This window comes from Mustela erminea, chromosome 16 (genome assembly GCF_009829155.1).
Source record: "Mustela erminea isolate mMusErm1 chromosome 16, mMusErm1.Pri, whole genome shotgun sequence".
Taxonomy (NCBI): Eukaryota; Metazoa; Chordata; class Mammalia; order Carnivora; family Mustelidae; genus Mustela; species Mustela erminea.
Genome location: NC_045629.1, coordinates 63,272,043 through 63,294,899, shown reverse-complemented (window position 1 = coordinate 63,294,899; position 22,857 = coordinate 63,272,043). Strand labels below are relative to the sequence as shown.

Sequence of the window (22,857 nt, the reverse complement as noted above, 5' to 3'; positions counted from 1 at the left end):
GACAGTACTCAAGGCTACCAGGGGAGGCTGCCCCAAGGTGCGGAGCTTGCAGGATCTTGAGGATGCTGGTCCTTAAGAGCTCTGCGTTGAGAGGAGGATCCTGGAGCATGGCTGGCTATGACCTTCGTTTCCAGAAGGGTCACTTTCTGTCTTTTCAGCTGGTCCATTTCATCCAATTAGTTTTTCTTTCCCTTGCTGATTGCTTCTGGCACTTAGTGGAGACACAAACTGTCCCCTAGAGGGTGTGTCTGCCCATCCAGCCTGCTGCTCTCATGTCTAGGAGGCTAAATTTTGCTGAAGGATTTTAGGAGACTTCATGATTACCTCTTACCCATCTGCGTTTTGTTCTCCCTGCTCCTGTCTCTACTCTGTTAGAAGGGAAGGCACAGAGCTTGGGACTACAGTGTCGAATTGTCAAGGAAGGAGCCTACGGAGAACGGCTCCTCAGGGTGGCTAATGAGTATTTGTCTCTGACACTCCACTTTAGAACGTCAGTCTGCCTCTCAGTTCACACAGAAAACTTCAATCAAACTGGGTTTTATTCTGGTTTTGGCTTTAAGACAACAATCCCATTGGTTTGCTTTGTCGAATCACGGGAACTTTATTTCTGTTGTTACTGTTTTGGACATTTGTTGGATGCTTGATATTATTATCTGAGCATTTTTATTGTAGCTGACAAACACTCGTATTGGTCTATCTGGAAAATTACTTCCCTATTTGAGCCTTTTGAAGGAAAAAAAAAAAGGTAGACAAAAACATACTTTCTAGTGTTCCAGCTCCTTGATCTAAATATGCAAAAAACCTCACTGAAAACTAAAACATTGAATTCCTGAATTAGAGAGAGCCCCTTGTCATTATCTGGAATGCTACCATTTAATTTTTATGAGTACAGTTTACTTTAGTGAAGGCCTTGCGGGGCCTTTCGTCTTCAGAGAACGATTTTCACAGCAAGTCCCCAGATGAATGCCAAGAGAGCAAAGACATAGCTCATCTTCTCCTCTGAATCTCCAAGTCTGGATTTATTTGACTCGAGGCTGACAAGACTGCCTCTCAGGAGAGCATCCAGAAGACAAGACAAAAGCCTCCTGGAAGCTTTCCCCTGAAAGACGGAGGCGTTGCTTTCACATCAAACCCAAAATGCATCACGGGACGTCAGGTGGGTTTTCTGCTTGGAAGCACAACCACAAGGCACTGCTAGCTAATTCATCTCTTCTTTGGGTATTAACAGATTTCCATCTGGTGAGCCTACATTTTAAAATATCGCCAATCCGGGCACCTGGGTGACTCAGTGGGTTAAGCTGCTGCCTTCGGCTCAGGTCATGATCTCAGGGTCCGAAGGATCGAGTCCCCCGTCGGGCTCTCTGCTCAGTGGGGAGTCTGCTTCCTGCTCTCTCTTTGCCTGCCTCTCTGCCTGCTTGTGATCTCTGTCTCTGTCAAATAAATAAATAAAATCTTTAAAATAAAAATAAAATGTCGCCAATCCAACTGTATGAGTCTCTCTGCCACCATCAGGGAATGCGTTCTTGGAATTTGCATCCAGCACCCATGAGTGAGGTATCATGTTACCTGTTGCAATCCTAAATTCCCTACTCAGTCACTCAGGCATTGGTCAGGGGCAGAGCATGGGAGCTTGCATTTCCTTCAGAGGCAGTTACTCCAAAAGAGAACAAAAATACGTATTTAGTTGTCATGGACAAATATGTAATGTATTATTGAGAGTATTACATTTCATAAGAGATTACTTAAAGCTTTAAATACTTAGGGTAACATTCCCCCTTACCCTTCAGAATTTAAAACTAAGATTTTTCTCTCAGTCTTCCACAGAATTGTGATAATTCATCATTCACAGATAAAAATTTCATTTTAAACATTATAAATGCCCGGATTAAACCGCCACAAAAATAATATCCAAGGCACAGTGACAGTGTCCTCATATTTTAAATATTATTTATGCCACAAAAATCAATATGACAAAGCAGTATGAACAGTGTTTGATAGAAGTTGGTTAGAGTGGGATTTGGCATAACTTGCATTTCCTAGTCACAAGTTAGTTTCCAAGAAAGCTGGTGAATAAGTAATGTCAGATGCCCCTTGGCCATTTTCTCCTGAAGGAAACAGAAGGAGAAATCGATTCTATGATTAATGTAATGTCCCAATGAATACTAATTCTTCATTACTTCTTAGAATCATCATTATTATGGATGTTGCTGTCAGCAAATGAAGAATTGTTCTTTTTAATCTGCTATATACAACACAGCCATTTCTACCTTAACTTATTAATAAAGACCAACCCCCTAACTGAAGAGAAGTATGCTGATTAATCCTAAGAGGAACACATTGGATTCATTGTCTGTTTGTATATATCCTTTCCACTGTTGACTGACCAGATTATAGGCCTTTGAACATTCCACTCTACCCTCTGTGATCATCAGCTACTAATTCAAAGTCTTTGTCGGGTAGATGTGATTATTTAATTTCTACCCAATGGCTTATTAGACAATATGGTATACTTCCACATATTAAATTCTTTTCTGAGGATATTTCTCCTCAGAACTATCATATTGGACACCTGAATCCAGCCCAACCACCCATTTTAACTGAAAATACTGCCAAATTGACTATGCTATCTTCTGAAAGCACCCAGTTAGTAAATTTGGGGGCTATAAGATCTAAGTCTTTTGCTGATTTTCAGCATGTCAATCAGTAGATAAGTTTGCAGAAAATTTTGAATGACAGTACTGAGCCACCTCAGAAGACTTGTGAGTAAAAATAATCCCCGTCATCCTTCAAAAGTAACAAAACTATTTCCAAACATTTAATATTGTTAAATACATTAAAATTTGAGAAGGCATTTGTAGATAAAAGAGATAAAATGTAGCACGAGATAAATACCACATAAATAAGATTGTAAACGTATTTTTAGTTTAAAAAGTAAGATATATACACAGTCAAACATGTTGAAAATTCAAAAAGATAGACAATAGGTGATGTGTCCTCCACCAAAGATCCTAGGCTAAGATCCAGGAAATAAATCAGTTTTCAGAATATCCTGAATATCTTCATGGACTTCTTTGTGTGTTTATGGATACATACACACACACACACACACACACACACACACACACACACACACACACACTTTTTTTTCTTGTACAGTTCAATTCAATGCATATTTTAGGACTATCTTATGGGCCTGTCAACAGTTAATTACTTCCATGTTATTTTTAACTATTAATAGACTGTGTTTTCTACAGTAGTTTAGGTTTACAGAAAAATTAAGTTGAAGGTACAGAGTTTTCTCACATACCCCATGTCCCCTCCCATGCACAGCCTCCTCAGTCACTAACATCCTGCACCAGATGGCATATGTTACAACTGGCCCACCAACATGGACCCATCATTTTCATCGTTGTCATCCAGAGTGCATGGTTTATGTTAGGCTTGCCTCTTGGCTCTGTACAGTCCATAGTTTGGATAAGTGTATAATGATATGCATCTACCATTACAACGTCCTGCCCTAAAATTTATACACACACACTTTCTTAAGCCAAGTTTGTCCAGTTTTTATGAGGCTGCTGTTGAGTGAATGTTAAAGTAAGCATCAATAATGAAGCTATTTCCTTTCCTTTTGCCTTTGCTGGGAGACTCCCAGGCCTGTCCTCTACCTACTGGAGCAAGAAGATCTGATAGTTGTGGCGGCTGGTCCATAACTCCCCCATGACTCTGTAGCAATGCATTTCCACACCCTCCTCCTGACTTGTTTACTAGAAAATTGAACAGGCTAAAATTCACAGAAGTTGCTTTCACTGGGAAAGAAGAGAAGAAGAAAGCAAGAAGCCGTAAGAGAGAACTCAGTTCCATTGTCCAACCCAACAATTGGTGCATCAACCCATCCTCCTCTTCCTCCCAAGCCTTGATAAAATTCCCACTCCTGATAGCTAAGCTATAAGTTTATGCTAAGCTCCAGTGATTTAAACAGACATAATTCCTGCTGTCTGGGAATTTATAATCTAAAGGAGAACTGCCTTTGAAAAAGCAATCCGTTTGGCACTGGGTGACATATCATAGTAATCACAAGCTAGCAAACATGTCACAGTACTGCCAACATATTTATACTTAAAGAACATAACATTCATTCACAAAACCTGAGCAAAGAGCGAGGATAAAAGTGACTATCACCAGCCCAGTTACCTTCAAATGCCAACACTAGAAATTAGAAACTCCTGTCTTAGACCCTTGGGTTCCTAGATCTGGCTCCGTCAATCAAAAACAACATTACACATTATATATTATCTTACAGTTTCTCACGGCCTTAAAAGAGAAAATCTCACTCTCCAGGGCCTAAAATTACAGACACTGAAGCTTTTTAACATTGTTCTGAACAGTTAGACAACTTAAAATGAAACATTCACTTTGTCACATGAATCCAAATATTTTCCCGTCTTTCAGGGAAATGTCACAGGAAGGTGATTCTTTTCTGGCTTCGTCTAATTGTGAAAGTAATGACAGTGCCCGAGAAATAATATCTCTTCCCAACACCCTAAGGGCAAAATTATCCTCCTCGCTCTACACTGCACATCTCTTTTACAGAGAATTTCAGTTCCTCGTCTTCAGCATAATGTTTACAAACACTCAGCAACTTATTATTCAGTAGATGAGAGGAAATGGGAAGGCTCCCCCCAAAAAGTAATTTAACTAAGACATTAAGTAATGTGAAAAGACTACTTAGAAGTGTGACTTGCCCATCCGTGTCCCTAAGAACCCCCACACGAGACTTTCTCCTAAGTTTCAAAAATACATGTGGTACAGATGATAAACAGATTTTAGAGTTGTTTATCTAAACTGAACACCTGAACATGTCATAGTGGCCTTAATGTAATCAACAAAAATCCAGAGGGCAGGTCCGGCAGCCTCTCTTCTAGAGATCAGCATGTGTATAATCAATGGTAGACAGTTTCCACTGAACCAGTTATCTTTTTTTTTTTTTTTTTTTTTTTTTTTTTAAACAAGGGTTTCCTTTTTTTTTCTTTTTTTTATTAAATTGATTTATTTTCAGAAAAACAGTATTCATTATTTTTGCACCACACCCAGTGCTCCATGCAATCCGTGCCCTCTATAATACCCACCACCTGGTACCCCGACCTCCCACCCCCCCCGCCACTTCAAACCCCTCAGATTGTTTTTCAGAGTCCATAGTCTCTCATGATTCACTTCCCCTTCCAATTTACCCCAACTCCCTTCTCCTCTCTAACACCCCTTGTCCTCCATGATATTTGTTATGCTCCACAAATAAGTGAAACCCTATGATAATTGACTCTCTCTGCTTGACTTATTTCACTCAGCATAATCTCTTCCAGTCCCATCCATGTTGCTACAAAAGTTGGGTATTCATCCTTTCTGATGGAGGCATAATACTCCATAGTGTATGTGGACCACATCTTCTTTATCCATTCGTCCATTGAAGGGCATCTTGGTTCTTTCCACAGTTTGGCTTTGTTTCTGGTCTCATCCTCTCCTATGAGATATAAGTTCTTGGTGGGAATGAGTTCTGCTGTTTCACACTGTTCTGTCCTCAGTTCTGGGTAGAGAGTGTGTGGTATGCCATGGGTTAAAAATATACATTTTTTAAATCAATGAATGAAGGAATGAATGGATGGATGGACAGATGGAAAATACTGGTGAGAAATATTTCATAGTGATTTAGGGTAAACCATGAAGTCATGGAGAATTGGGTATCACTCTACTTGCTAGTGGGGAGCCTTTCTGAACCTTTTGCTTTCTTTCCTATAAAATAAGAATAATTAGATTTTTCTTGTAGTTGTGAAGATTAACTGCAGTAGTTTATGTAAGATTCATTTTACATATAAAGTTTTTTATTAAATAATGTATTATTTGTTTCAGGGGTACAGGTCTGTGAATCATCAGTCTTACACAATTCACAGCACCATTTCACATATAAACTTAGTAGTAACTGCTTAATAAGTAAAGGGTCTTCATGTTAATACTTCATAGGTAAAGCCAGCCTGTAATCAGATAGGCAATTCTGCCTGATCGAATATAAAAACAAAAATCAGAAAGTAATTTTAGATCTAGTTGTCAAGTCAACTTATAAGAAGAAAAACTATAAGAGACAGGACTTTTTGTCCTTTAAAAAAACTTGGAGTTGGCAGGGGTATTAAGCTTGAAATTGTATTGCTAACTGGCATGTCCTAGCTTTATCTATGCTTCCTTGAAGGGGAAAGAAAGACAGCAAGAGAGAAGATCATGCAAACTGACACATGGAAGCAAAAGAGACAACCATGACATTGACTAGCTAAAATGTAACATAACTAGATGCTATTTTAATTATTTTACCTTCTTAAAATATAGAAACTTTATTGTTTATTTCTCCTACTAAACTTTCAAGAATGTACTTTATTCTAGTGCTATGTAAGCTTCTAAGTACATTTGAACAGTATACATTTAAAAATATATGCAGAGAAAGCCAATTTATTATAGGACACGAGGAGCTCTGCATTATTTCTCATTGGTGCAAAACTAATTGGCTTTTCCCAGTCATTGCACAAATATTTATTTTTCCATTTTATCAGCCTTATAATTGCAGCTGAGATGAGAAGAGGGCACAACCACCTGGCAAGTTTTTTGCATTTCTGCGCATCCCACCCATGTTGGTTTCCTAAGCCTTAAGAGCCACGCAGAGAGGTTCCCCCCCCCACTCTCCACAATGCCCCCCAGTAATGTGACCAGTTTCTCATGTATATCTCCATCCATACCAACATTTGGTGAATTTTTTCCTTGAGTCAAAAAGAAATTCCTAAAGAGTCCTAAGACTCCAGGAATAGGAATGAAAATTGGTGGCATAAACTCCTGCTTCCTCCACGAACCACACTGGACACACGCAAACTGAGCTGGTGTCCCTGCATGTGCAATGAGGAAGGAACAATGCAGAAAGTATAAGAGAATGGAAAAATAAAGAAATTTAAAAAAAAAAAAACCTAAAGCCCATAAGACAATATACATTTCCAATTTTGAGGACTAGATTTAAATAATCTCAGTAAATGCAACAAAGAACTTTCTTAAAACACCCAGATTTCTTATCTGCTAAAAATCCTGGATATATGCTGATATAACCAACCGGCGGGTCTTCTGGCCTCTGAGATATTTGCCTTGAACCCTACAGTCCAGGGCCTATGGAAATCCAAGTACTTCCCTTTATTTTGGCAGTTTTCTTGAGGGATAGAAAGGAATGGAAGGAGTAGGAAGGCGTCTGATGCCAGGTTCTTCTTCCACGTAAACTATCTTCTCTTAGCAACATATTAAACCAAAAAAGACTCTCCTCCATTTTTTCACAGAAAAGAATCTATGCACCCAGCACACTAAGGAACATAGAGGAGTTAGTGAAAATGGAGGCCAGAGGAGAAGGAGGAAGTTAAACTGCAGCCAGGTGAAATTATGTAATGGGACCGTAAGCATCCGTATTCCAAAAAGATACTTCCGTCCCTGTACTAATGGGTTTAAAGATTTTTCACCTTTCACTCACTCTGCCTCCGTCTGTCCATCTTGCTGAGTTCTGGTACTTCATTCTTTTTCTGTTCTTTTCTCTTCTTCCTCTTAGAATCAGAGCAAATACTTAAACCTATCACCTTCAGAGTAACCCAAGGATAATCTTCTGTTGCCATTATGTAGCCCTCTCTCCTTACATTAAAACATTTATCAAGATATTTTCCCAAATGAGAAGCGTTCTCTCACTAAAAGGAATTCTGATGCTACAGCTTTGGTCTCTAGACCTTCTTCCCCTCATTTTATGAAATAGTACTATGTACGTGACAATCTTTCCTGCCATCCATTGATTTTCAATTGTCCTCTCTTTCTGGACATGGAGGAAGACTTCTCTGCCCTCTTGAAATGGCATGTGGTCATATTGCTAATTACCAGTGGGTTAAGGGGGAAAGTCATATAAATTGCTTTCTGGTAATTAGATTTGTAATCTGAGGAGAAATGTGCTGCTTTGTTGCTGTAAACAGTGGAGACCTATGGCTTGTTTGTTTCTGTAGCATAATCTAACTTCTTCTGTCCAACACACTAATCTTATCACAAAGGTCTGGCATAACCCTTTGCTCCCTATGGTAAAAGATTACATTCCCTTAGGTAGGTTTTACTGTCAGGGTATGACCACATAAAATAGGTTCTACCCTTTGCCAAGACGCCAAGCCTGAAAAGGGATCATTTTTGAAGAATTTGCCCACCCATTCCCCTCCCCAGCTTTGCCTCTGCTTGGACATTGTCAATCAAGGTCCTAATAAATGACACTAACCAAGCACTTGCTTCCCAATTGCAAACAAAAAGATGACAGAAGGAAGGTTTCCCTATAGCAAGTCAGTATATTGGTTAGACTAGCTAATACATTGTGCTGTTTCTTTGTTCAACTTCATCAATAGTTTACACTATCTTCAGTGTCTTTTTGTGGTTCGTACCGCCACATCTGAAAATGAATTGAGAAACCAAAATAAGCAACTACTGTGTGTGAAGTACACTAAGAATGACATGTGTTCTGCAATTAGCATGGGATGAAATTTCGCAACTGTAAATGTACTAAAACTCCTTGAGGTGCACACATAAAACAAGTGAATTTTATGTTAGGTAAATAATACCTTAAAATGCCATTCAAAATGAATCCAGTGAAAAAGGTGATTGCTTTAAGTAAAGCATAAATTCAAAAGTCAACTATTGACTTATGTTGCAAGATTTTCATATTACTCTGCACATGAAAAAAGTACCACAAACTTCCATTTCAGCATTTCAGGAAGTATGTTGATGTCCTCAGGGTATTAATGGCTAATAACAGAATTAGTTCAGGTTTCCAATTAATGTTACATTTAAAGGTTCCATTGTGTTAGTTTAATATGGATAGCCTGTTTATGTAAATGCCATCGTTAGTGTCATTCTGATGTCTGTTAATGCATTGCATAAAATCAGGTAGATCACATATTTAAAACATGAAGGCATCTGGTCAGGGGAGTAGACCTTTAGTCTGTGTCATCTGAGTAAAGGGGAAGGTTCAAGTGTTGGCACATTCTATCAATTGTCATGCATTAAAACTTAGGTCCAAGAGAGGAAGTTTCATTCCCAGTGCTAAGAAGCAAAGAGTGAAGGTGGAGGAGATGGAAACTGGCCTGAGGTACACACCTTAAGGTGAGACAGAAAATGGGGAAACTTCACTCAGCATAATCTCTTCCAGTCCCGTCCATGTTGCTACAAAAGTTGGGTATTCATCCTTTCTGATGGAGGCATAATATGGTGTGGTGCAAAAATAATGAATACTGTTATGCTGGAAATAAAAAATAAATAAATAAATAAATAAATAAAATTAAAAAAAAATTATATATCCCTAAAAAAAAAAAAAAGAAAAGAAAATGGGGAAACTTCATATTAATTCATTCAGCAAATAAGTGTGTGGTGTGCGCCTACCCCATGCCAAGCAGTGTGCCCTGCACTGATGCTGCAATGGTCGCTGAGTCTAACAGGTCACTCTCCAAAGGAGTGTACATCCTAAGGGTCGAGAGGGATGCCCAATGCAATGTCAGAGCCCATGAAGGCGAATGGGGACTGGGGTCCTCTGTGGAACAAAGGCAGAGTATTGTCATCAACAGGGCTGCCGAGGACACTGCAAGGCTCTGTGGTCCTCCACTTGTGGGAAAGGCGACTCGAGCTTCAGTGAGGGGTCAGGCATCTCAGGAGTTTGCAGTGGACACCCAGAGCTAGAATATGGTGTGGAAGATAATACTGAGTCTTATTAAATGAGAATATGAGAATGTTTAAAATTGCCCGCCTCCACTATGGGTTCATCCGAGGCCAACCGTGAACATCTGTCCTCAATGAAGAGTTCTTATAGACAGTGAGCTCAGCTGTTAGAAACTATAAGGAGTACATTGAGAAGAGGCTGTAGGGCAGTGGTTGAGGGGACCCTGGGAGCAAGAAACCTGGGTTTGAATCTCAGTTCTGCCACTTAGGAGCTAGGCAACTGGGCCTGTAGTTTAATTAGTTTTCTTATCTGTAAAAGGTCAATGATCAGAACGGTATCTAAATTACCGGATCGCTGTGATGATTAAAAGAGATGAAGTATGAACAGCACTTGGAAGACCACCTATCTTTCCTCAAACTCAAGACATGTTGGGGCGCCTGGGTGGCTCAGTGGGTTAAGCCGCTGCCTTCGGCTCAGGTCATGATCTCACGGTCCTGGGATCGAGTCCCGCATCGGGCTCTCTGCTCAGTGGGGAGCCTGCTTCCTCCTCTCTCTCTCTTCCTGCCTCTCTGCCTACTTGTGATCTCTCTCTGTCAAATAAATAAATAAAATCTTAAAAAAAAAAAAAAAAAAACTCAAGACACGTTACCTGTTATTAAAGGATACAAGGGCCTAAACTCCACAGCTGTAAATGTGTCTTTTAATCTCACTTTCCCATGGAGGATCCAACCATAAACCAAGGAGAATGAGTCTACAGGCCATGCAAAAGCCAGCCTTACTACTGCTTCTAAAACTTAGTTACTGGGAAGTAATTAGCTGGAGTATAAACACCCACTAATGCAGTGTTAGATGTAATTGAGCCCTCTAATACCCTGGTTTCTATTTCTGTAGAAGTCCACATACCAGAGACAACATTGTAGGAGCACTTCATATTCGATACTAATATAATATCGCGCCTGCCCCAGCACCACAACTTGCATCACCTCTCAAGATGCTAGGCTTCACAAGAACATTCTAGACAGGGACTGTACATGGTATTAACCATGCAGAATGGAACTTGGGCTCAGTGAGCACATTTGTGACCCAAGGAGGTGATGCAAAAATGGGGAGCAGAGAGGGTTGCTGTACAGAGGAAGGATGGATGGCTGAATGCATGGTCAGAGAGTAGGGTCCCTCTAAAGAGAATGTGTTCTTCTCACACTCTCCTTAGCTTCCTCTTTGACTGAAGTGGGCGTGGCAAATGGATTGGGAGACTTTAGCAAGCAGAACCCTGGCATTGGCCAGGCACCTCCTTTTCTTTCTCCTTTACAAACTCCGTCTGAGCTAAAAAGACAGTAAGAGGCAATGCTTCCAATGCACTCTAGCCCAGCGTCGCTCTCAGATGTCTCCCAAACACTAAGCGGATGATCTACAGGTGGTAGAGACAACAGCAAAAGCTGTGAATTGCTTCGTGAGCAGAACACAACTCTGTGATGGTTAATTAGACCTCAACCCGCCAGTGCTGGTCCCCCGTTTACCAGCTCCACGTCCAGGTTTCTCTTAGCCTGTCAGCAGAGCCTGCCTCGAACCCATTCCAGAGCCCTCTTACTGATAGAGGTAATGAAAACTTGGATCTGTCCATTCCAAATCAGGGCTTCTTTGTTCCATGGCATGGAAGCTGCACAAAAGGGGACGCCATATTTGATTTTTATCAATTCCGACTCCCCAAGGACATTAGGCCTCTCTCAGAGGCTCAGAGCCCTTTGCATTTTCCCAATACCACATCTTTGAGTGAGTGTCAACGTTTAGTGAATTGTTTGCATGATTTTCTTTCTGTATGTTCACCAAAGTTTTACTATCACCTGACAGTAATGCAAAGGTGAATGTCTTCAAATTGTTGTTCAGATGATAAAAGACCAGACTGATGAGTGGTTTCACACATTTAAAAAAAAAAAAAAAAAAAAAAAAAAAAAAAAAAAACTCTATCTTTCAAGTGAGGAGGTACAGGGAGAGAAGAAACTAGATATGTTTAGAGAAATTTTACACTTTGGATGGCTGATCTTTTTTAATATATTTGTGCAAAAAAAATAAATAAATAAAAGGGGCCCACTGTAAAATATTTCTCTATATCTACATTCGTTTTGAGCTGCTATAGACTTTCAGGTTCTGAAAATATGACTTATCCGGTCTGGTAATGCATTAAGAATGTGCTGTGGCTTAAAAAAAAAAAAAAAAAGAAAAAAAATGAGCTATTGATCTTAGAAGATTTTAATTTAGATTATTTCACTTAAAAGTGTAATAAATGGCAGGGCTCATGTTGAATCACTAAGACAGCAATTATTTTAAGAGTATCAGTCATCTGTGCTTCCATTTTAATCAAATCTCTTTATAGAGTTTTTAGACAGTATTTGAAATAACCACATAGCCTGTCAGTGAAAAGGTGTTTTGAGTTGTATGTCAAAAGTTGAAGAGAAATTAGAAAGACAACTCTTCGTTTTAAAAGACTAATAATGACAGATGGGCAGTTGCTTGTATTTTATTTGTGAGCAACTGTTGTTTTGAAAGGCTTTTCTTTCTTTTTTTTTTTTTTTTTTTTGAGAGAGAGAGAGAAATGGTATAGTATCAACTAGAAAAATAACCCAGACTATTTCTGAGTTAAATTTGCAAGGGTGAAAGTCTTTGAAAAATTAGGTTAAGAGCAGTTACATAATTTTGATGACCTCTAGGCAATGAATTCTTGGTCATGTTCATAAGAAAAAGGCAAATATAATAAAAAGAGAAAAGATGAGACAGACCCTGCTGTTAGCCTTAACTTGCAGTTTTACCTTGGAAGCCAAATACTTAGTCTGAAAGGCCTTTTACCTCTGACATTTTCAGGCTTCAGTGAAGATTTCTTTCAGGCCTTCATCTCTCGAGCTGAGACCATGAGCCCTCCCTTAATCCTATAAAATTCATTTAGAGTCATCTTTCCTGACATCTGTACATAAAGCAATTCAAAACATTAGAATATAAATCACATCTGAGGGATTCATCTGAAATTCTATTTCACTGTTTAATAATTAAAAGTTGAAAACCTCTCTGTAGCTTTATAGCACTCTCTAACAAGAATAAATTTTCTTGATAAGGCACCCTCATCCCAAACAGTGGAAGCCGTTGGCATATTCTGACAGATGAGTTTATTGATTAATAAGTTCTATCCTCTGGGATGTGACTCCATGGTGGAAACTCTTATAGAGGTGTTGTTACATATTCAGTTCCTGAATCATTTACCCATTTACAAGTGTGTGAATTTAGCATAAGTGCCTCCATTTTCTTGTACTTAAAATTGAGATGGGCAACAGTGCCCACTACACAGTGTTTTTGCAAGGATTGAGTCAGCATGAGTCAGCACAAACCTTGGTACACAGAGACCACCACCTATGTTGGCTACTATTATAATTGTTATTGGTTTTGTGTTGTTATTCTGAAGAAGCCTTATACTTCACAGAAATAAATTCTTTGCAAGAGAGGGCCTTCTAGGAGGACAAAAACAATGGTAGCAACAAGTTCTTTTCATTGTTTGCTGAGTTTTAGGCATTTCTGGGAGTGTCACACCATTAATTTTCAAAAGCCTAAAAACCGCAGCCGTATTCTAAAATATCAGGATCGTAGGCAACACTTTATGCGTGGAGAAGAGCTACGTGGCAGTATCAAGAGTTCTGAAGGGCTCCTAACTGAATATTGGTCTCCTATATCCCTGACTTAGGCTTGAACTCACTCACCCACATCTGAGTACTTTCTACTGATGAAATTATTGCCCCTATTCTAAGACACATACTTGGAGAATAGACATATTAGGTCACTATTTCCTAAGGACAACTGGGTAAAAACTGAGTCATCAGACTTTTCCAATTTCACTGTAATACCTACATGAGGAGAAATTTTGATGATGGCAAGAAGAAAAAGAGTGACCTAGATGACAGGCTACTCAACAGTGCGTGAGGTATGCTGGGAATAATGTGTAATTAATAATTCTAATTCTAATTCTTCGTATGAAAATCAAGCAGACTTGAAAGTAATACCTGTAATTATTCCACTCTTGCATTCTGATATGTTTCTGGAGCACTAAAAAGAGTGGATGTGTGTCTAGGACACTGGGAATTTCCCGTAGTCTACCCTGTATTATGTCTAAGCCATAGACCTCATGAGCAGGATGTCCCTTATGCCATTAACAAAGGAGCTCTTCTCCCCTCTGTAAAATCTCTACGAACTTTCCCCAAGCCATTCACAATAAAAGCACACATTCAACACACTATATAAGTAACAAACTATAGAAATGATCCCTGAAAGTATAGTCTTTCAACACACTATATAAGCAAGAAGAATATGCTTGCTCTGCAAATGCAACTTCCAGATAAATCCTTAATCCTTCTTTCCTATCAGCTTACACCCAAGCACCTCCTGGATTAAAAATCTGGCACCACCAATGGCTTTGCACCTGTGATGCCTCTGTCCAGAATGATCCTCTCAGATCTGGCCCTTTCTCATCACTGAGGTCTTGGTTTATCTCCCACTGCCTCACTGAGCATTTACTCAATGCTTGTAGAATGTGTAGAATGACTCTGTAGAATGTGGCTCCCCGCTCATGCCATCCCCCCCCCCCCATCACGTAACTTTTGAACTGTCTTCCACTTAACGGCTAACTGAAGTGAACCTATTTCACCTGTTTGTTTGGATGGTATCTGCATCCCTTGTCCAAAAGGAATCTTGGGGAAAGAAAGGACTTTGTTTGTCTTTTGCCTGGCACATAGTAGGTGCTTGATGCCTATTTGTGGAGTGAAGTAAACTTGTGATTATGGAAGAATAATCTAACATGAATACTTACTGCTACTAAAAACCAATGCAAACCAAAGGGATCCGGGGGAAGGTGCACGGGCAAGAAGTAATTACCCAAAAAGGACAAAGAGAGTTGGAACAGAAGACTGATGGGAGAAGACAGGGCAGGCAGAATGGTAGACAGTGATGATACCTGGCAAAGATAACCTTGAGCACGAGTTTGCCCCATCACATGCTAACTGTAGCAGTTCTTGCTGGCTTTCCATTTAGAGAAATGAAGAAGGTGATTATCTTGGAGAGCCTAAAATAGACTTGAGACCTCCTTATTCTCATTCCTGAGACTGCTCCAGGCCTCCCTGGCAGTCATTCCAGAGAGCTGACTTAGTCATTTTCATACAGCTATGGGATATATCTCCAGTCTATATGTCTCTTAAGGCTGAGAATCTGCTGAATGAGGGGAAGTGGGAACTTCAAACCTCTGGCTCACCGAACAGCCAGTTAATTCACTTTTTTTAAAATGATGCGCTGTGTAATGGGAAGGCTAGGGATTTATAGATGGCAGGGGTCAGCTTAGCCTTTGATGGGGGAATTCACTCTAAGCGATTACCCCACCGCTTAAGTGTTCAGTAATAAAACTTAATTCCTTCAGATTGATTTTCCACTTTCCATCATCATCAAATCCTTGCTACTCCACTGAGTATACTCCCTTGCTGTTCAAAAGCAAGGAATTCAGAGAGCAAGATGGGAGGAGGTATGAAATAGGAATGTAGGGCTTCAGTGATGGTTCTTAAACATTGGTTCTTTCATCCAAATCCTTGTCTGATTTCCTCTAATAATTATTTCAAACTGTAGATAAGCAGTATGTTGGCATTTTCCAGGAGAAACTTTCCAAAACACAGCATAAAAGGAGGAAAAAAAAAAAAAGAGCTCAGATTCCTAAGTGGTATGTGTCTGAATTCTCTACTTTGATGGATAATAAAACAAGGTGTTTGTTCCCACCTGGAGCTAGGTCATCACTTTCTAGTGATCTATTAACAGTTTTCTACAACACTTGTAGATATCTCATAACCCAATGGCCTGAGAGTTTGCTAAAGGAACAGGTGATAAAAATGCAATCTCTAAATAATCTTTCATGTTCTTAGTTTACAAATCTCTTTTGTTTTCCAAATATACCCATGCTTATTGTCAGAACCTCTTTCAGAGGACCTACCTATTGTATCATGAGTTATAATTATTTTGCATATTACATCATCATCCTAAAATAAATACTCTGTGAGGGTGGGAACCAAACCTGCCATATCTCATGGTTTTTCCCAGGAGTCAAGCCCTCAATAAGTTTTATTGAAATGAATTGAATGGATAAAATGTCTGCTATAGCCATTTCTGTATGTATATAGCTAAAAAAGCACTAGAACCTCTCTGCGTGCTGGCATGTTAACAAAACTGTTATTCACATCTCTGAGTCCTAGAGATAAGAGTGCTTTAGCATAGAATCATAATGCAGGAACTTGTTCAATCAGAATCAAACCCCAGTTCCTGGGCAGCTAGGCTCAATATTACAGAGACCTCTCTAAACCTTAAATGTCTTAATAGCAATGCCGTCTTTTGGATGGCACTAACACTGTGTAACTTTTTTCCCAATAGCACACAAGAGAGGAAGGGCAGATATTATTCTCTTCATTTTGAAGGTAATGCATTGAGTCATAGCCTAGATAGTGAACTGCTTTCATTGCATAACAAGCATCAGAGCAGAAATCTGGCAACCCTTAGCACCTAAGTTTCTAGACTACCAGTTCATTCTTTTCCCACTAACCTGCACTATGACATATAGCTTCCTAATGCTGTCCTTTTCATACTTTCGTGTGCATACAGATTGCCTGAGAATCTTGGTAATACACAAATTCTGATTCAGTATGTCTGAAGCAACACCTGAAATTTTGGATTTCTAATAAACTTCTAAGGGATGCTGAGTATGCTGGTCTCCAGACCACAATTTGAGTGGAGAGGTTCCACTGGGCAGTGACCATGCTATCCTGTCTTTATATCTCCACTGCTTGACACATAGTAGGTACTCAACAAGTATTTATTGACAGGGAAATAATGAATCACCAACCATGCTTGACCAACTTTTGGTATCACCAGTGTTGAGCAAATAGTAAAATACTCAGGAAATAAGTAGTGAATTAAAGAATTAACTGAGCAGCCAATGCAATGAAACAAAGAAAGTGTTGACTGTGAATAACTCCATGTGATCACTTGATGGTAAAACAAAAGACTTTCAGAGAAGGAGCATCCTTGGAATACACCTCAGTGTTTGCCCTGTGCTAACTCTTGAGGCCATAACAACTCAGTTTACTTATATATTTTCATCCATCAGAATATGTTCTTGACCCTATACATAATATGATGACTTTTTCCAGGTGCTTTTTGTGCTTTGAAGACATTGTCTCCCTCATACTTCGGCCAAGATTCAACAAAGTATAACAATTTCCACATTCTCATTTTCGCCCTGGGGAAAGAAATCTGAGTTGTCCCAGTCTTTCCATCAGAGCTAAAATTAGAGCCCAGATCTTGTCACTCAGCTGATTCTGAAGGGGTTTTTCATATATGCCACTTCCTTACCTACACAGAGTTCCTGTGTGGTGAACAGGGTTTTATACTTCAAATGAAATATTTAACTGTTCTGAACTGAGTTATGAAATAATGGGTTCTATTATGAATAAGAGATGAATATGACAGAACTTAATTAGAATTCTCTGAACAGTTGGTGAGCTAGAACAATATAATATACATTAAGCCATTTTCTAGAAATCCCATTCTGAAGTCTGGGGCACAAGACACTCTGACACTTTGAATCTATCTCAGGAAAGCATGAAAACACTTGTCATGTATAACCGCCTATGAATGGTGTTACCTCCACAAACTCCTAGGAACAGGACATTTTTCAGGAAGTGGAGTTTTGTGGGGACAATAATTAGAAGAGAGAGGAATGGGATGGCCTGCCCTTCAGAGGAATGGGATGGCCTGCTCTTCATAGAGGGATGTAGGACATATGCTACTGCTTATATCCTAATCTCTGCAGCCTTACTCTTACCAACATGGGACCACTGGGCTCTCCCCAGTGCACAGATTAGCCCCATTATCTAAGACATTTCCAGATGTTGAGCAAGAAAGACATTTTTGGATTTGAGAACCCCAAACTCCTCAATTATAAAGAGAAAACTAAAAACAAAATAAAACAAAAATCCTCCACCAGAAGCAGAGATACTTTGCTGTGCAGCTGCCTGAAATCATGTAATTGGGACTCAGGTTCTCCTCCATCTCTCAGCTTTGTGTTCCTCCATGTTGACTTCACTATCAGGAAGGTGTCCTCTTGGGGTGGCAAGATGGCCGCCTACTTCTCAGCAGCCCTACTGGAAAGAAAATGCCTCCTTGGCTAGCAGTTCACAGGATTCACTTCAATTTAGTGAGCTTAGTCCGCTTGCCCAAGGCTAAATAAACCAATCACCATCACCAGAGATGTATTCTTGGGCTGGAGTTTTGGAGAAGTAGCTCCCCAAAGGAAACTGGAGGAACTGTTACTAAAAAAAGAAGGAAGGGATGATGAGTATGCCAGCAAGAGAGGTCTGATATTATGTGTGATCTTTTATTCTGTCTGAATTCTGATAATTAGGTCTCTTCTTGGTTCAAAAACCCAGTCCCTAGCTTGAACATCATTTCTGATAACTGGCTCCCAAACTTTCTTTATATTTGGATCTTGTCTTGGTAGCCTGCCTGAAAATAACAATAATAATAGCTAGGAATATTTATCAAATACTTACTCTAGTCCAGAATTTGTGCTAAATGCATTATGTGTCTGATTTTATCATCCAAACAACTATAAGGATTTGTTTTATCTTAACTCTGTGTTTAATTGAGACAGCTGGGGCACAGAGTTAAGGAGTTTTCCCAAGGTAACATGGCAAATATGAGGGGACCAGGATAAAAAGTTCTGTTTGATTTCAGAGTCTAAGCAATTAATCACTGTACTCTGTCCTCCCTACATTTTCATGGACTTGTCTACCATTAATGCTTGCCCGTCTTATGGCAGATCACTTGATATCTTCAGACCTTAGTATCCTCGTCTGTAAAATGAGAAAGAGGATACTGGCCCTGATCTGCCTATGTCATTTCTCGGGGCTGTTGTGAGGATTAGATGAGGTGATGTACATGTAGCATTATGATTATGATTATTTCTTATGTAATTAAGCAAAATTGCAGATACAGATATAGATTTGGATATAGAAACACACACATCACCCAGTTCCCATAGTCACTCACTTCTGGCTCCCCCCAGAACACATAGCCTTTTCAGCCAGTTCCCTGATCCTCTCAGACCATATGGGACTCCATGTATTTTATCACCCCCAAGAGGTGAAGCTTCATTGTATGCCCAGTGTGTGACCTGGTGTCCGGCCACCTCCTGCAGGTTCTTTACTTTCAGCTTTTCACACCGCTGCTCTGCAAGTCTGATGGCCACTCCTGGGAGGACATCTTGCCTTTCCCTGGGTCACCATCCCCATGCAGTACACCGTGACATATGGCAACCTTATGTCATTCCTCCTGCTCATTTTATCTTTCTTGCCATTTACACCCACAGGACTGGAAAGATATCCTCAGCTCTGTCATTCAGAATGAGGAAGCAACAGAATGCACAGTGTCAGACTTCAATTTCCACCTATTTGATGGCTTTTTTATTAAGCTAATGTTGCTGAACTCCTATAAAATTCAGGGAAGTGGAAAAAAATCTGGACAAGTCTCAGCATTTCACTCTGGGGCCACCCTAAACATCCAGAGGAGTCACATCTTCTGTCTTCCTTCTTAGAGAGGGTTTTTTTTTTTTTAAATCAACATATTTTTATTCTAATAATCTTGCCCTGTATACCTACCTTATAAGGTATAATGGGGATTTTAAGACTCAGAAATGCTTGGTACTAGAGTTTAGTGTTTCACAACAGAGAGGGCTTCAAAAAGTCAATAAAGAAAGGGTAATTCTGAACATCTTAATCACTATAATTGCTGAACTGTCTCTTCTGTGAAGCATTTTCCTGACTGGTACCCAGGGTGACAATTCCTCTTAGATCATCCCCTCAATAGAATGTCTTCCTTGAATTCTCAGTATTTATCCTTAACAGCACTAAGGCTTTTTGTTAAAGACTTTTTACCTTGGTAGACAAAGTTGAAAGCACATGAGACTGTTGAGATAGCAATTTTTCAGCTTAATAACAGTGTGTCTTCAGCAAACATAAATACAGATGTTGTAGTTTAAATGGGTGTTTCAGCATTGTCAGATAAGGGGCCATTCATTAAACACAAGTGAGCAAACAACTTCCCAGCCAAAATACACTCAGGGCTCTTGGGTGTTTATAAAATCTGGTTAGTAGCTTCTCTTGTTCTCTCCCATTTGTAGTGGATGGATTTCAAAGATGAATGGAACACTTCTTCCTGACCTAAGTGATCATGATATGTGATGGATGCACGGGAGGATTTTCTCAGGAGCTAGAAGTGAAGAAATTTGTCCCTATAGTCCATCACCATCTTTTCCCTAGTCAAGCTACTTAATTTCTCTGAGACTCAATCTTCCCATTTAGAGAATGAACAGCACTTTAACTTACCTCTTACCTTAATTTTCTTTGGAGAATTTTCTGTTCCCCACACTAATGAAATTTACATGAGGCTGTCCCCACACACCCTTCTTCCAAGGTCAGTTGTATGACAAAGGCCTGGCCAATCAGTTTTCAATCCCTCTGGCCACTATCATTGGTTCAGGTAGAAGCACCTGATGCAGAACAATCCAGTAAAACTCAACCTCAGGACTTTTGCTGGAACCATCAGTCAAGACCATCCTCATTCTATGGGATACACAGTTTAGGAGAAGGAAAGCTAGAGCCATGGAATGCCACCTCATGGAGAGGGCCTGCCAGAGAGCAAAACTGACACAGAAGAAAGAAAATCATTAAACAAGTGGTTGACACTGAATCCAGGAATGTAAGTTTGTTAAATCCCCAAATAGCCAACAGCTCCAAGACAGGATCACAATAGATGCTCAGTAGCAATTTGTTAGAGTAGATAAGGACGTTTTAGATATGGTGTTGTTCAGCTTGTAGAGGCGAGCCAACAGGACTGAGGCCAAAGCTCCACACCCATCCATTTAGCTTCAAGGAATCTCAGCAACTTCTGGAATCCTCTTTCTGTCATGAAGAAGCTGTGTGTGGACACGGCTGCATACACGATCTTCACCCTGGCTTCATCATCTGTGAAAGTTGGGTAATGGTGGTTCTCTGAACATTTTTTTAGGATGGTTGTGATTATCTAATGGCACCATGAGGGAGAGATCATGCTCCATTATTCTGTTCAGGTTGGGCACTGAGAGGGTGTCCTCTGAGCACAGTCCACTCCCTGGCTAAAGTAACACTGACAATTCACCCTTTGGAGCCATTTATGGAGCGAGTTTTTGTACAAATAAAAATGGAAAAGTCTGAATGTAGCATATCAGACCTTCTGTGGCCATTGTTACATATCACTGTAAACACCATTCTGCTTATTCTTGTCATCTGGGAGCATATGATTTTAATTTGCCCATTTAAAAATTGGCTTCCTGCATGGATTTCCCATCCAGGCAAAACTCCTGTTAACTTTAATGAAAGTTTTAAACATGAAATGTTGCTAGGAGGTGGCTGATATTTTATTCATACTGCTGCTGATAGTTTTGAATGTTTTAATTGTCCCACTAATGCCCCAAGACTGATTAAGGAAGAAACATAGTTTTACTCATCAAAATTTAAAAAAAAATTATACAATATGAAGTGATGCTGATAAATATTAAACAATAAATTTCCCTAGATCTTCTTTCTGTAAAAATTTATATCCCTAATCATATATTTCAGAGCAAGCCAATTAATACCAGAATGGTAAGATGATGAGAGTGAAGGAGAGATCATTGGAATGAACTTGGTTTTGCCGCACTTACTATAACTTTTGAAACTTTCTCAAAAAGCAAAATAAAAGTTACAATCCCAACCCCAAACCACTGTCTTTGAATTGTAGTTGATTTTGTAATGACTTATCCTGTAGATTTTTCGATGTTAGTTACTGCTGTTTTTTAGCTGAGCAGATTTGGAGAAGTTGCATTTATGGCTCAAATATCCAATCTAAATTTGGTTCTCTGATAGCAATGGATGGATGACTCTCCTCTCATAGGAATGATGGAACTTGGATCGTTGTGTCAATCACAGATAGTGGTCGTCTGGCCCCAAATAACAAAACTCTGCACTAAGAGATGGTATCGTCTCCTTCCCTTAAATAACAATCCTCGTTTCTAGCTGGTATAAGAATTTCATCTTCAATAATTGATCACTGTGACAGAAAATCGGTTGTTGGCAAACCATGTTTAAAATTATATTATTCAATCTTTCTCATCTCAGAGACACTTTCCATCTGCTCCTCAAATCCAATGCACATAACAAGACACAGGTTCATTCATGCCATAACTGATTGCCATTATTTTTAAAATTTACTTTATTTTTTAAAGAGCAAAGGCAAGCTTTCCTCTGAGTCCTCATGGCCTATATTTTATATTTTGATATTAAATTAAATACAGAGTCAATATGGCATCCTGCTTTGGTAATAACACAAAATGTTATCAAGCTCATTTTAACAAGAGCGATGCCCTGGCAGAGATACACTGTCTATAAATCTGTTTATTTTACACAGTGGAAATGAACAAAGAAAGACTCATAATACAAGAAAGTCAATCAGGGGCCATATGAAAAAAGTCTTGGGATGCTCTGGTCACCCCATTTCTGTCACCTAGAGATTTATCAAAGAAGATACGGTATTGAAAGTAGGATCATGTGGGCCAAGTTGCATTTTCCTCTGAAGAAAATGCTGATGACTAAGTGTTAATACAGATAAAATGGTGTTCTTCAGTACAGCATATGGGGGTCATGCATGACTGGAGAGAACATCCCATTGGCATCACTGCAGAGGTGACAGGTGTATCACAAGCCAACTGGCTTCCAAAAGAGAAAATGCCAGATCATTCTGCCATGGTGCAGGCAAGATGTAATCATTCTAGAACCATATGCATGGTTGAGTTCCATTTTTATAGGTATTTGTTATTTGGTGTCTAAATGGGCTGGAGATTCCAAGGGGAAATCAAATGGTCTAATTAGAGGTAGTATAGACTAAGAGAATGAACAGTGGACTGAGAGCTGATTCAAGTTCTGGGTCCTGCACTGTTGCTAACAAGCTCTAACCTTTAGAAACTCATTTGATCTCTG

General features: G+C 39.5%; 1 pseudogene; it reads right to left on the bottom strand.

Annotated features, from left to right (window-relative positions):
* Nucleotides 1-13,988: 13,988 nt before the first annotated feature.
* On the bottom strand, nt 13,989-14,059 carry LOC116575630 (annotated as a pseudogene).
* Nucleotides 14,060-22,857: the final 8,798 nt, after the last annotated feature.